Raw genomic sequence first — 14589 nt, forward strand, 5'->3', positions numbered from 1 at the left:
AGTCATCAGCGAGGTTTAACCTACACTGAAAGTTCACAAGGTGTAGTTTGTGGTCTGAAAATCTATAACTAACTAACAAGATTCAGTGGGGAAAAATAACTCATATGGTGTCACAGTATGAGTATTGATATTATTAGAACCTGACCGACCTACTGGTGGGGCCAATGCATTGGCTGATATTACCTATTTACAGATATATCTGTATGTACAATGGCCAATAAATGAAAACAAAACAAACAAAAACAAACAAAAACAAAACACCTTCAACCACATTATGAGTGTTGATGTTGCAGCTCTCCTGATGCCAACATGTGTTTGGAATCCAACGAAAACATAACAACCAGCTGATTCGAGCAGAGCTAGGCAGAAGATTTAATCATCCATAATTGTAGTGACATTAAAAGAGAAAAATCAGCCAGTATGTCAGATTTTTAAATTGCCTCATATTGCTATCGGTATCGTTCTTAAAAATTCTGCTGTCCACATATTGAAATATCCTGAACTATTGAACCCTAAATTGCCCCTGATGCAGCCACTGAAGTGTGTGTCTGATAGAACTTTATACGTAGTAGTACATTAACCATGTAACACAGTTATCATGTTATTTTATTATTTCCCAGACTTCGGGATAAATAACATATAGCTTCGCAACTTCCAGAAAGTTCTTCACTGGAACTACAATATATAAAAGACATAGTCTCAGTGCAAAAAGTTTACAGCGTGTTCTCTGGATTTTCTAGAGTAATTGCAGATTTAAGTGCTATGAGCACGCACCAACAAAATTCAATTTACCTTGCACTGATGTAGTGGAAGAAATCCTCTTATAACTAAGAAAATAAAACCAAACCGTTGCAGAATGCTACGGGAGGGATTTGATTTGTTTTTGGTGTATTCAGCCTTGAAAATAAATTATAAAATGAAGCAGCTTATAATACATGTTTGTGTGGAGCTTTGAAGAAGTCAGCTAGGGGACAAACTGCTGCCATGTCAGCTGATAATTCTAATGAGGTATTTATCAGGCCTACAGTTTGCGTTGGTAGAACTGATACATAGAAATGATCATTTAAATAACTTACTATCAGAACAACTGTACATAAAGTACAGTATATACACTTACTTTGTTGATTAGGCCTGTTTAGCCGAAGCAACTGTCTAATGAGTCCATCACGGTGTAGGAACTCACTGCATTTAAATATGTAGACAGGAAGAACTGCTGAAGTTCAAACTAAAGAAAGTCGAATTAAGTGACTTGAAATTGGCGTTGCTGTTGGTGGCAGATGGGCAGAATTCCAGAATTTGATGATTTGCTGGGAAGCAGCAGCTTTTCTAGGGTTTACAAGGAATCAAATGCAGCATTCGACATGAAAATGCCTCACTGATGAGGGAGAACAATGGTCTGCGTGGTTCAAACACAGATAGAAAGGCAGCTCTAACTTCAACGAGTATTACAACCAAGGCATGAACAACAGCATCTGGAAAACTTTGGGCACATCCAAATTACTGTAAAAACGCTGAATCATTTTGAAACTTTATTTGCTCGGTCTGCTACATATTCAATAACATATTCAGTAGTAGTATATAATACATCATGCTTTTGCAGGTGGTTACAGTTTAACCAGAGCGTCTTGTAAATAAGGGTGGGTATGCGTAGTTTCTTGAACATGACAATAAGCATGGCCTCGACAATAACGATCTGAATCCAGCAGAGCAACTTTTGGAAGTGGTGCAAGTGGAGATCATGTAATGAAGGTGCTGCCCAAAAATCTGCCAGTATCAATATCATGCCAATCTATTCTGAAGGGGTGCAACTCAATACTAGCATCCATCAGGGCATTCATTTTCTTATCCAACAGGGTCATGAGGGGAGGCTGGAGCCCATCCCAGCTGTCACGGGAAGAGAGGTGGGGTATGCCCTGAACATGTTGTTAGTTTACTATAAGACCAGTAACACTGAGACAAAGAACTGTTCACTCTTACATCCAAACCCACAGCCAATTTAGAATTGCCAATTAACCTAATGAGCATGTCAATCTGTATGTTTAAACAATGCAGATTCAATATCAACTTATTTCCATTACTGAAATCAAAGCAAGAAGCCAGAACTTTTTTTGTCCTGCAGCATATAACATGCATCCCCTCTAATGACCACAGGAGCTCAGAAACAGGACAAATATAGGAGTAACAGCTTGCATACGCAGCATCCCTTAACACGCATTCTCTTCAAATGACGCGCATCTCATATAGTGATATCTCTAGAAGTTCAAAATACGTGCAACCAGGACAAAACACCAAATTTACACAGACACAAACAGCAAGCACCGTGTGACCGTCTTGTGTCTGTACACCATCTATCAGTGGCGCTGCAAGCTCAGCTGCTGTCGCCTGGTTTAGGAGCAAATGTCACTTAAAGCAAAACACAGACATCTGCAGCTGAGAATCACACACCAGACCTCCGCACACCTGATCGCCGCTTATTCTAGTGAGCTGCCGGCTTTATATAGCCGTGTGAAATGGAATGTGTTAATTGGATTTTGTCTGATTCTGACCATCACAGCAACAGTAGCTAATTTGTTGTGTGTGACTGGTCTGATTCCTACATGTAGTGCTGCAAATAATGATTAGTTTCATTACTGGTTCACCTATTTTTTTTTTTTAATGTATTGCTAATAAAATGACCAGGACCTAAGGCAATATGCCCATATAACTATTTTTGTCCAAATCCCAAAAACATTTAGATTACATGCATCCAGTTTTTGTCTGCTTCATCCCATCATCCCAGCTGTCATAGGGCAAGAGGCAAGTTGCCCAGGTATTAGTCGCCAGTCCATTGCAGGGCTAGCACATAGACATGAGCATTCATGCTCTCACCTACGGCCAATTTAGATTGACCACTTAACCTAACATGCATGTCTTTGGACAGTGGCAGAAAGCCAGAATAACTGGGGAGAGCATGCAAGCCCTACACAGATGCTGGCTAGTGGATTCAAACCCAGGATCTTCTTGCTTCAAAGCAAGGCTGCCCACCTTCAAGTTTAACGTGTTAAATAACCTCTGAAACAGTCCCAACTAAAAATAGTAGCCGTAACCCTTACTTTACCCCTTATTAGTGGCAGCCCATAGAAGCCTAGTAATGACACATTAAGCCTGTTAAGCCATATTTGAGAATACCCCATCATTTTAACATCCCATACTTCACATACATACTCAAACTGCCAAAAAGATGCTGAGGCTAAAGCAGTGTCACACAGAGCATCAGAACGGAGCACTGAAGCCTCACAACAGTCTGGTTTAGCGAGAGGTAGAGCACAGCAAAAGTGAGAGATCTGTCCATCTGATCTGTGTCGGACGGGTGAGAGAACACACGAGAAAAGATATAGTCCTGTGTACCCATCAGTCTCGCTGCTCTGTTTTCCGATGAGCCAGTCCATATTTATCCTCTCGCTGTGTTCTCCCGATGACCTGCAGCGCCGTTCCTTATTGATCCCATCAGCACCGTCTCTGTGGTCGCATTACAAGCCTCATATTTATCTGATCGAGCCTGCTGCCTGCCTGCCTGCCTGGACAGCTGCCGGGCGCTGTGTGTGTGTGTGTGTGTGTGTGTGTGTGTGTGAGTGTGTGTGTGTGTGTGAGTGAGAGAGAGAGAGAGAGAGAGAGAGAGCGCGCATCTGACTATGCATTTATGCACACCATATCAACATGTGTGCGTGTGTGTGTGTGAGTGAGTGCTCTGTGTATTATTTGACATGGGGCAGTGAAATGAGTGAGTGTAAAATGTCACAAGTGACGTATTCGGGATCCTGGCTGCTGCGGAGGCCTCCAGGCCAGATGCAGTCTCCTGTTTTCTGTCTGTTTAACCTGCTCTCTGCAATCACATGAGACCATCGCAAGACATAAAAGACAGATGAAAGACACAAATGGTTCAGAGTTTAGAGTAAGTTTGTGCGGGAGTTTTAAAAAGTCACATCCTGCTGTTATCTTTACTCTTATTTGCTCCTGGATTTCAGTTTCCGCTTTTTCTCAGTGGCTTTGAGTCACAATGACTGATGCTGCACTGCTCTCTAGTGGACAGATGTGCTGCATAAGCTTCTAAGAGATAACTTTCTTTTTCCAGAAAACAGCAACACATAGAACTAGCAGCCATCCACAGAGGTGCTGGATCCCTGTCTAGTTACAAATTACTGAATGTGTATCCAGATTGGGGCATGGGGCAGTGCCCATCTTGCCTGATGCTCCCAGATCGTTAATCTTAAAATGCCAAAACCACTGACAGCGAGTGTGGATGTGACCAATGATGGACTCTAACAGAGTACATTTACTCTAGTGCTTTACTGAATTGCAGTCTGAATGTATATGAACTTTAATATTTCTTGTTTTACTGCTTTCTGCTTCTACTTTTTTTTTTTTTTTTTTAACTTTTTTACTTTTTCAGCATATTTTACCATTCTTTATTATTAAATAAAAAGCTGCCTGGCAGAATATAAAACACGCATTAATTTCTCAGTAATATAACACATATGACTCAGAAAGGGGCCATTGTGTCTTGTTTTGATGCTAAAACTTTTACTTAGGCAAAGCATTGAAATGCTTGTTTCAGAAAACACCTAAAACTTTTCAGGCTCTGCATTGTCACTTTTCATCTATATTAAGCCACAGGGCTGCACAGCGCAGAAACTGTTTTCTGCACTCTGCACTTGGTCTCCTCCGTGCCACAACACTTTCAAAGATCTTGTAAACACCCTTCAATAAAAGCCAGACAATCAGCTGAAGGAGTTAGCTCTGAAACAATTACAGCCTGACCAGTGGAGTACTGATATTTTTGTGTTTATTTCGTGCTTCCAATAGTGTAGTGGTTAACAGATTTACTTGGCAAGCAAAAGGTTGCTTATTTAATTCCAGCTGGAACACAAATCTCCTTTATGTCTGGAAGGGGATCCGTGTGTCAAGGGAGCAGCTGAAAGTAGCTTTACTGACATTTGGTGAAATTATGACATATCAGATGATATTTGTTTCCCTTCAGATACAGTAAACATGGGATTTCTCCAACATTTTTTATGTGTAGCTCTTTATTTACTTGTTTACGCCCGATTTCACTCGATCAGTTTTTATGCTTGTGGCATCCCAAACGCGGAAGTTCAAAAATGCCCTCTTGTGGACAAAGTATGCAACATCAAGACTTATAACGTGGATAGATCCACAAACAGCTAATAAATGTGGCAGGCTCTAGAAACAATTAGCTGATTATTATTATTATTATTATTATTTTGTCTTTTAGCTCCTTTTTTATTTAATGAATCACTGCAAAATAAATGTATTTGTGTTGTGGACAAAAATAGTCATGTATTGGCTCTGTGAGGTCATTCAAAAATATTACCAAAGATGATAACTACTACAGACCTACTGAAGCCAAACAAATAGATTCTCTTTGAATTTTATAAGTACACTTGAAAGAAGTTTTCATTTCATTGTGTGAGATTTTTCTAATTCTTTACTGTCAGCTAAGTGTATAAGTAGCTGATGAGTTTGGACTTGTTGCTGTGAATTACTTTTATGTTTTAAAAAAGAGATCTATACAGGAAATGATGAACACGCTTTTAACACCAGCCACAGCAAAAAGGATGCAAATTGGCACTTTATAAGAAGGATACTGTTGTAGAAAAAAAAAGCTGCATCAGCTTCATTCTAAATCTGACTCATAGGGAGGTGAGATCCTTGAGAGATCTGGGTTGATGCATCTCTGATGTACCAGAGAGAGGAGTCTAACACGCATAGCTAGACCTCGACTTAAACAGTGCAATCTTCAAACTGCTGCTCCTGTGTCACAGCTGTGTTAAGACAAAATTACTGATACGACGGCTGCGTAACAAGCCCTGAATCAGCACTGGACAATGCAGTAACAACTTGCACCACAGCAGGTTCACCAACAGCTAATGTGCATGCAACAAAGAAACAGAAACCAGGAAACAAGCAGGACCCGAATGGCACACTATTTAACTAACCTTAATCGATATTTCCACACAGCCACAGCCCAGTCTAAGTTGCCATGAGAAAGTATTTTTAAAAAACAAGGAAACAAGACCAGTAGAAGCATAATGTACATTTAACTGATTCTAAATAAGCTGCAGCTCACAGCACATGTCGTGCAGTTTTAGAAGATAACTCTCAGTTGACTTTCTTTGAGTAGAAACTCAGTTACATATTGACAGAACAGCAGCAGAGCAGCAGGGCTATGATGAGGTGTACTGGGCAGTCTCCTCCTCAGGGACAGACTGACAGGGCCGGGATTGCCACGAGCAGAACACAACAAGCCTGCTCATCACTAAATATCTATTGCAGATCGTGACAAAAGCACCTCTACTGCGCATTTAGATCCACATGCATCAGCGCGTTCACTTGATTGGGATCCTTTGCACTCAGAACTGACTGACTGTGTGTCTGAGAAGATACTCTGCAATGAAATATTACAGATGTCCCCTTAAATCGTTTGAGAACAGAATATTGGCAACCCGCTGTGGGTGACAGATTTTAAGCAGAGGGTCATATAAGGCCTTGGCTACAACACTGGAACAGAAAATCTGTGATAGAGGATCTCATGGCTAAGCAATGACCCCACAGACCTTTTGAGTCCACTACAGACTGAGCGATAATTGGATCATAAGGGAGTAATCTGGCTCTGTGAGTAAATACAAACTACATATATCATTAACACATCCCGGTCAGTCAGTACTGCCAGGAGATGAGGTTAATGTCTGTCTGAAATCACTCACAGGCAACTAACCGTTAGGGAAAACTTTCATCGGAGACTGGCCCAGCAGAATTTTACTCTGGGCTTATTTACTGTATGATACAACTTGCCACCTGGTATATGCCAACAGTGTCTATTTAATAATAATCCCTTAAACTCGCCTGCAATTGAGACACAGTAAAGAGTTCATGTGGGGAGCAATAGATGGATTACATTTGTCAAAGCGCTCTGAGTGCTCTAATCTCTAATTAGTCTAATGATCATTTAGCTTTTTTAGACTTTTTGTTAACGCTTAAACAAAACAATAGGAGTTCATAAACAATAAGGCTATCCCCACTACACTAAAAACCCTGAAAAACTGGTGCTTATTCTGTTTCCTTCCTGGCTTCAGTGGCCACTTTAGGGGAAACTACTGTGGCCAACTGCTTATCTGTAGTGGGTGTAGGCTGACAGTCCACTGTTTACCTCAGCTGTCAATATTCGGGTTGTCCATGTCTACTCATTTGATGAGTCAGTGACTCTCACTTCTGTCTGATGTCAGCGATACTGAGGTGAGTTGTTAAGGATATCCTGAATTTTTCTATAAGCCCTGCTGTTTTTGCCTCTCTTAGCCCCTATTAGCTGTTTTTAGCCGCTGTAAGCTGCTGTTATCTGGTGTTAGCGAAACATCTTTAAAGTAAATCTAACATTGTTGGACACAGACACTTAGAGAGTAAACTCTTATACAATGTGAGAATATTATCAAACTCTTCATCAGAGGGAAAGCGTGACTTTTAGGACACTTGTGGCCTAACGTTAGCTGGTATAATATTAGCTTATAACCTGCTGTTGTTGCGTTTAGTCGGTCAGCTGTCCGAAGATGGGAGGGAAACATATCTAATCTGCTGACAACAAGTAATTGTGATAATACTGAGAATAAATAAGCATGTTTATCCACGTTGTAGAGCCCTGACTTCAGTTCAGGAGATGAGGCTTGAGGTGAGAATGAAGAGGATGAGGTGGATGTAAGGGAAGAGAGCACATTGGCGGAGGAGGCAGATGAAGAGGTGGAGGAGAAAGACATATTAAGAAAGACTAAATTATAAGGTGGACTACTTATATGGGCAGTGTCTCGCCACATACATAAAATGTGATTAGGCGAAATGGTGATGTCCATCTCCACTAATGTATTCAACATGGCGGGGCAACATAGCTGGCGCCGCTCCTTCAAACTCTTAATGCACTAAGTTTATGAGAATTCATGCATTTGCTGGAAGATATAATTACACACTAAACAATGTATATTTATGAGTATAACATTCTTTTCTCTGTTAAATCACCTTAAAACAATTACTGTAACGTTAAGACTGTGTTACTGTACTTTCCCCTCTGCTGTACATTACCAAATATTAAACAAAGAGAGAGAGGGGGCTAAAAATAGCTGCTCATTTAAAGATGGGTGATTAGATCTTGAGACACTTTTTTTTTCATTCTACCTCTCCAGTAAATGCCAGGAGAAGGGCTACTTAACACTTTCTCTCCATCTCGTAGAGGATTAGGGGCAGGGGATGAAGTGCTGATAACTTCCTCTGGCACGGGGCACTGGCAAGGCGCGATAGGCAGGGCAGGAGGAACGGCGAGAGGGCAAGCGCCTCGGTGTGGAAGGGGTTGGCCAGCTACCACAGCTGGGCCTTAGAAAGCAAAGATAGGACTGAATCCACGGGGCGCACTCATCAGAATAGGCAATTTAACAGTGCGCAAGCCAGACCTCCTGACCAAGAACTAATATTCAGATTGTCAAACAGGAGTTGGCAACAGCAGGTTTTTTTTCTGAGCAACGGGGAAGTGGCTAATCTGCTGCCAAATATAACTAAAATCCATCTGTTTCCTTAGATTACCTGCCAGGATTCAATTGAGCTGCTCCATATCTCTCTTCCTGAGAGATTTCCAAGTGGCAAAGAGTCAGCTAATCACCCAGCAGCCCACACATTCACAAGTATATTTCTATGCAAAAGCTTACAGGAAGCATATGTACAATATCCATATGTCATTTTAATACAGCAACTTCACCATACAGCGAATCATGTATAAACAGTACGAGAAGCATTTAGTCAGAGGCAGTGACGCACCATGTTTGTGTTTTTGCACACAGTATATGAGCGTATTTGCTTTAATAATGGGTGTGTGTACAACCGCGTCTTTCACTGTATGTGTACGCTTAGCTGCGTCTCCTGTCAGCCCACTTTATTCATCCTGACAGAGATACATTTCATAATGGCTGTGATCAGCACTTTCTTGGCAGCTGACATTGTCCCTAGCTAACGTCACAACTCCTGTTATATGCGAGGCTCAACAGGGAATGCTCTAGAACTTTAGCCTCAGCCCCACCGTGGCTGGGTCACCACCCCCCTGCGTTTTAACTCAGTCTCTAGACAAACACAGCTGAAGGCAGCTTCATGCCTTCCTTCGTCCCTTCCCACGTACCATAAACAGTGAAGCATCAAGAACACTTCTCAAGCACCAATGCCATTTCTCCATCCCCCCGTATTATTTCCAGTCTCATAATCAGCAAAAACCTAGTTTCAGCCTTTCCTCCTCATGTCCATGATGAGGGTAGAGTGGTGATGATTATGATCACATTCTCTGACACATGCCACTATCCAAACCTTCCCCTCAACAAACCTCCCATCAGCCCCCATCTTTAAACAGATACAACAGCCTCTCGACAGTGTTGTTGTGGTCTGTACTGAAACTGCAGTCAGCTGTCTAATGTCTATAATAATAGCCCAGCCATAGCTAACAATAGAGAGGTAATAGATACCCCGCCTATTGTTGGCCAAGCCTGCTCTACTCCTTCCTGTCACAATTCATCACTATAGCACATCACTATTAGCTTGTTTAACTAAACTGCAAGCAGTGTACCCAGACAGACAAGCACTGAGCCTGCTGAGATCACCTTTCTGCACACAGGTTACACCCGTAGACACCATATGAAGTCCCACACCATGGATCATGTTTTATGTATTGCATACACTACACACAGTCTAAAAGACTAGCATGCTCATTCAAATGAACAGATGTCGCCACGACACTGTATGACTTGAATTAACTTGGACTTGGTGGCTGTCAACATCTGTCTGATGGTGCAGAATGAAGTGTTTGAGTGTAGCTGCTGTAAAAGCTCAAATCAAAAGGATTCCCTTGCATTAGCAGCCTCTGCACAGATTTAAAGCAACAACTATTCAAGCATCTGCCCCCTCGAGGATAAGGACCAGCCTCTGTACACCAACTACAAAAAAAACAGCTCCCAGCCCCCCTCCTCATCACCTGATGCTTAGTGGCTTTAAATGCCTGCACTCCGTTTCTTGAGGTGTCGCTTCAGAGAGCTGCATTTACATTTTGCAAAAGAAGGATTTCTTTGTGTTTGTGCAAGGACCCTTCTCCCCTCGCCATCATCCACTGCTACACATCCAGGCCACGTCAGCATCATCATGGCGATGGTGGCAGTATCTCAGTGGGATGGGAGATATTAAGGGATTAGTGGGAGATCCTCCATCAGACTTCAGTGACGGAGCACGATCCCGGGATCACAACATCAGCTCCCTCTGCCCACCAACGTCCTGATCAGTGTCAGACGATGGGGAAGAGAGACAGGCCTCGTCACTGTTTATGTTCAGTTTTGATAGTACACACCCAACAAACCAAGCAAGGCTGAATACGGCAGATACTGAATCTTTTGGATAATGACTTTAAAGCCACCATTAGCTCTAGGCAGAGTGAGCGGTGGCCTATATGCTGTACAATATATCCCACTGTAGGTTACATGGTAGTGCCTGTGTGCAGTGTTCAAATGGTGGGCTTATATAAGAGCTGCGGCTGTATTTGTGACATCACCATAAGCACTGCTCTTTATCCTCCTTTATTTATGTCAGTCGGCTACCTACAGCAGCATCTGCATCCACTGTACATGTAAAGCTGTGTAGCATTACATAATATCTAACCTGACTCATGATGGAAGAACAATAACCATAACAATATATACTATATATTTAAAATAGAGAGCAAGCAGAAAGCAGAAATAATAACAAAGAAGCAAAATATGTATTTCCATTTTTTAGAATGTATTCTGGGCACAGTATTAAAGGACCTTAGATCCATAAGGTTTTTTGGTTGGGTTTTTTTGGGTTTTTTTGCCACACAAAGGCATATTTGAAGGACCGGCTCTGCTGCACGCACATGGTTGAGTCACCAGTTTGCACCTGCTTTGACTAGCTGAGTCTTGAATGAGCATAACGTGGAGAGACACACAATCACGTTGGAGAAAGAGAGATTAGACCGGCCTGTGTAAACTACCGCTACTAAATACATTAGCTCACACACCAAGCATCTCGGGGGTTGGATATTAGCAATTTAACTGTGTGGGTGTTTTTTTTTTCATTTCAACATTAACTTGAGTTGATAGTGATTAAAAACAAACGAGAAAAAAACAAGAAAAAAAGTAGCCAAATCTAGAAATTTAAGTCTGTACCCGCTACTTTTTTTCTGTTCAGGTTCATTTTAACATCCAGGACAAAAACAGTGTGTCTCTTTTGTATTTCTTCATAAAAATCAAGCATATTTTGCCTGTGCATTTAACAAAAAAGGGCCTTATTTAACCTGTGAGCTTACATGTTTAACTTGATCCAAAACACTTCGACAAGTGTTTTAGATCACACTTTTGTTGCTAAGGAAGCTAAAACTTTTGGATTAAGTTTTAGCCTCCTTAGCAACATTCACTGAAGCTAATGCTATTGTATAACTGGATGTTAGTTAAGCTTTGTGACTGAGTTAGCTATTTAGCACAGAGGTCTTTGTGTGGACCTTTCTGTATGCCACAACTCACCATGGTGAGATCATAGTCTGCCACTGAGAAAGTAACTAAATGAACGGAGGGAAGGAAAAGGGCTTTGTGGTATCTACTCTAGGGTGACCGTATTTTGATTTCCAAAAAAGAGGACACTTGGCTCAGTCATGAAGAACTTGCTTAAAGAAACATATTTAACATATTTAAACGATACCTCCTCTGTGCGGTTAATGAATTGTGAAATAAAATATGCCATATAGGCTTTTACAAGTCAACAAGTGCAAAAAAATAACTTGAAAGCTTCTGGAATTAAATAATGGTACATAAATAATGCCTCATCTGCATAAGAAAAATTACCAGTACTGGATCGGTACGAGGGAAGTTTCTTTTGCAGTTTGTCTGAAAAGATGGACTTGTGCTTTGGGATCTTTTAAACATTATTAGGCGTGTTGCTGCGCGCTGTCTGTCCCGTCTGCGAGTGCAGAACAAGCGCTCACAAAGCAGCAGTTCGGGGATGACTTCAAACACATGGGTCCTCTGTCGGAATATAGTAAAACCCGGACATTTTTATCAATCACGAAAATCCCCCCAGACGCCCCGGACAGAACGTGAAAACAGGACATGTCCGGGGAAAAGAGGACGGTTGGTCACCCTAATCTACTCTGCTTCAACCAACACGACCTGGCTACAGGAGAAAAGGATTCATATATTTTTAGAGCAAAATCATCATTAAAACATTGTTCAAGATTTCAGGAAATACTCTTATTTCCTTACTTGTCAAGAGTTGCTTGAGGAACATTGATACCATATTGCTTAGTATGACGCTAAGTCAGGCTAACAGTTAGCTTGACTTTGCATAGCAAGTGGAAGCAGACATGAATAAAACTAGCCTACTTTTAACTGCTTAATTTTAAAAACTATATCAAACGACCCGTAAGCCCACTTAGGTATATGTAAAATTTCAGTTTTTCTAGTTTAGTTTTTCTAGTATAATTTTACTCCTTCCTGAAGTTGTTGTTATTTCTTATGAATTAGAACAATTGAATGAGTATTTAGTCTCTGAAGAGTACCCTAACCAAAATCATGTTACTCCAGCATTGTATACCCAGAGATGATGGGTAACCTTCATTTAGCTTTCATCAGAGCATGAAACTGATTACGGCTGTAAGGCAGAAATGTTAGCATTTTTGTTGGTGTATTTGAGATTTTTCAGCTATCAAAGCAAATAAGTATGTTTTTGAATCTGAGAGAACTATGACAGAACTATCTGTGAGGATAAATTTTTATCAAGACTTCTGATGAAAATAAGTCACTTTGGTTTTATTAGATGGGTGTCAGATCTGTTAATGACACTTATTTGTCAAGAAGGAAGATGAATTAATCAATTCCTCAGTTAATTAACATGATTCTTCGTTAGAAGCTCCTTTGTCTTTATGGTTGTTGGAGATGGTTCTGTTTCTTTGCTGTCTGGGTTTCTTGGATGCCTGGCTGCATGCCGGTCACTGCGGAAAGCTGAGTGTCCCCACTATTAATAGTCCAACTAACAGCATGAAGGTTCTCACTCTTTGAACGCAGTCAGCTGGAGATGACCTGGTGCCACGTTCCACCTTTAGTAACTGGCCATTCAGTGGCTTCACTTTCCCATGCAGGTGTCACTGTCTCTCCTGCTTTCAGTTTGTCTCCTGCTTGCTTGTTCACAAAGCATCTACATAGATGTTAGCAGTACAAACATTGAACTATATTTAACAGCTGTAAGTGCTCAATTCCTGTGCCACAGCCTTAGATTCATATTTTGAGAAATCAGTAGCAAAGATTGTTGTTATGATAACTTCATCTCAAGCGTGTCATCACTTTACCCTTAGAGATACATTTAACATTGACGCTACCAGCTATTCTATAGCAGGCACACATGTTCTTCAGATACGCTAGGCTTCCCTCAGAGGATCAGATGCTGTATATCTTCTTCCAAAACGGACTTTATAATGGTGGATGGGGACGGGGGATGGGCAATAAAAGTGATAAAGTGTCAGCTTCGCAGTGCCTTTCCCTTTCATGATTCTGCTCTCTTTGTTCTTATTTGGCTGATGTTCCTTTTTTGCATTCATTATTTATCTCTTTTTCTCCGTTTTCTTTGTTTTACCGCACTACTATTCATTTATAGCTGCATTTCTGTTTCATTGTGTTGCTCTCATTCAGGCTAGTCTTGCACAGCATGCTGGGAAGCTTACATAACAAAAGGCCAGATGTTCTAGTAGTGAAGCTGTAGCTGGGTTCTGTTCTGGCTCAGTCCAGGATCACTAGGATCGCTTTCAAGTACTTTCTAACAGACAAAATGACACACTGACTCACAGTCACATAAAAATTGCAATACAACAGAGCTATGTCTATCTGCCCACCTAACTTCTTGTGATCGGACCCATAGAAATGAAATTTTTAAACACAGTTAATTAAATAAGACATGAAAGTTGCTTGAGCCTTTGCTTAACTATTATTTAACATATAATATTATAATAAGTACAGAGGAATCATCATTTGCTGGGGTAGCAACAATTTAATATGCATTGCTTGTACTAGTTCCAACAACCTATTAAAACATTTTCCTGTAGTCGTGTTTCACCAAGGGCATTTTAGATTGCACAGCCAGGGGCAGGAAAATCCCTTCAAACTTTGCTTGAGGGATAAGATCCCAGAAAGTATAAAACCAATGCTGACAAATGCAGATGTTATTTTGAACAAAGCCTTAAGAGACAATGGAGCCCAGTGCTGTGCTGTGCCACGCAGGAGAATAGCAGGCTATGGGAGATGGCAGGCTGATTGCTCTGTCAATGAAGACTGAGGCTGTCATATCAGCAACGGGACCTGATAGCATCACAGACGTCAATGTCTCTCCTCTCATTTTCTTTGTGATGTTCTCTTCTCCCTTTCCCCTCTCACCCCCCCCCCCCCCCCCAGTCCCTGCTCACTTCCTTTCCTCCCTGCCCTTTCTTCTGCTTCCCTAACACATTCTAGCCTATCACGTGTGCTC

The 14589-nt window shown here is 41.2% G+C and overlaps 1 protein-coding gene across 1 annotated transcript in view; it reads right to left on the minus strand.

Annotated features, from left to right (window-relative positions):
- rims2a (regulating synaptic membrane exocytosis 2a) overlaps nt 1-14589 on the minus strand; it is a 155735-nt gene that overhangs the window by 131903 nt on the left and 9243 nt on the right. The window lies entirely within an intron of this gene.

The sequence above is a fragment of the Aulonocara sp. 'chitande type north' Nkhata Bay genome, linkage group LG11, assembly GCF_057382095.1.
Source record: "Aulonocara sp. 'chitande type north' Nkhata Bay isolate Kocher_YH1m ecotype deep benthic linkage group LG11, A_spYH_male_GT1.1, whole genome shotgun sequence".
In the NCBI taxonomy this organism is placed as follows: domain Eukaryota; kingdom Metazoa; phylum Chordata; class Actinopteri; order Cichliformes; family Cichlidae; genus Aulonocara; species Aulonocara sp. 'chitande type north' Nkhata Bay.